Here is a 1989-nt window from a genome sequence, read left to right as displayed (position 1 = left end):
TGCCATCTTGGTTCCACCTCCCATATGTTCTGTAGGTATCTTATATGAACCTACTTATTTGTATGCTTTCTCCTCATTAGAAAGTAACCCATTGGAGGGCAAGGTCTGCTTTTATTTCAGTTCCTGGAGCTCACCATGTGTTTAATGGATGTTTGTCGAAGGTTCCCCCTCAGATTTGCAAAAATGATGGATGAACAGAAAAGAAAATGGAAAAGCTGTGGGCAGACAGGCCCTAAACATTGCCAAGTCCTGTGGATATGAATACAAGCAAAGAAAGCCAGTCCCTGCTCTTAGGAAGATTACATTTGAATGGGAGAAGATATTACAAAAGAAGAAGATGGAGAATGGGCCAGAGTGTGTGAAGATAATGATAACTGGGTGTGACTAAGAAAAAAACAGAATATTAATGGGATTGCTCCCTGGAGCAGGCAAGGAAGCTCACAGATAGGAGTCAGTTTAGGCTCATGGTCTCACCTCTGTGGAGATTGTGGGCGACCCCACCTTGCCGTGTCAGAAATCTGACTCCTGTCAAACTCCTGAGCTTGGATTCCCCTATAACCGCATCTTTGCCATATCCCTCCAGAGCACCCTGCGTCACAGTGTCTTTCCCCTCATCCATGCGATGTGTCTTTATCGTGCTTTATGGTGTCTCTCGCAACTTGCCCCCATGTTCCCTGGTTCTTTCTCCTTTTAGCTAACTTAACTCTTTTCAGGTGTTAAATCTCTTTGGCTATTTAGCCTGCCAGTTGAGGACATACTCCAGTTTCGTGGGTGTTTCCTTTCTCCTGGTTAATTCTAGGTTCTGTTGGGGAACGTGTCTTTGCCATCACTGCTTGTTCATTTCTTTGCTAACTATATGCCCTCCCACTCTATTCCATATTCACCGCTCCTGGTGTTTATTGTATCCCTTCCTTTTGTCTGTAACCTCTTCTCCTAAATAAACCTACTTTTGGCCAAAGAGAGTGGCTATTGTGAATTCTTCACATAACGTTGCCCCAACACTGGGTGCCCCCACCAATCAATGGCTCTCCTAGATCACATTATTGGTCCCCACCGCATCAAAGATACCTAGTAGAGGAGACACACTGTTGAAATACAAAGTCACCCCAGAAAAGAAATAAAGGTTGGCTGGCTTGGGAGCCTCCCTAAAATGGAGGCTCCTAAAGCAACTCACCAATGGGAAAAGGGGGCCAGCCCAGGAATGTTTCAGGGTGACAATGCTACAGTGGATGATTAATGAGAGAAAGGTGAGGGTGAGAAGGCCCCAGTGCTGAGGGAAGTCCCAGGCTAAGGCATGGTATTGAAATCCAAAGAGAAGGATAGCCAGCGAGAGAATCTCTCTTAAATGGAGACACCAGGACAAGCATTCTAATATAACTGTAAATTGTTCCAGTCATTCAGGAGAGGAATTTGGAACTACTCCCCCAAATTCACTAAACTGTGTATTCTTTTTTTTTTTTTTTTTTTTTTTATTTAATAGCCTTTAATTTACAGGATATATACATGGGTAACTTTACAGCATTAACAATTGCCAAACCTCTTGTTCCAATTTTTCACCTCTTACCCTCCCCCACCCCCTCCCCTAAATGGCAGGATGACAAGTAGATGTTAAATATATTAAAATATAACTTAGATACACAATAAGTATACATGACCACAACATTATTTTGCTGTACAAAAAGAATCAGACTCTGAATTATTGTACAATTAGCTTGTGAAGGAAATCAAAGATGCAGGTGTGCATAAATATAGGGACTGGGAATTCAATGTAATGGTTTTTAGTCATCTCCCAGAGTTCTTTTTCTGGGTATAGCTAGTTCAGTTCATTACTGCTCCATTAGAAATGATTTGGTTGATCTCGTTGCTGAGGATGGCCTGGTCCATCAGAACTGGTCATCATATAGTATTGTTGTTGAAGTATATAATGATCTCCTGGTCCTGCTCATTTCACTCAGCATCAGTTCGTGTAAGTCTCTCCAGGCCTTTCTG

This window comes from Sarcophilus harrisii, chromosome 4 (assembly GCF_902635505.1).
Source record: "Sarcophilus harrisii chromosome 4, mSarHar1.11, whole genome shotgun sequence".
Taxonomy (NCBI): Eukaryota; Metazoa; Chordata; class Mammalia; order Dasyuromorphia; family Dasyuridae; genus Sarcophilus; species Sarcophilus harrisii.
Note: the sequence above shows the minus strand (reverse complement) of the source record.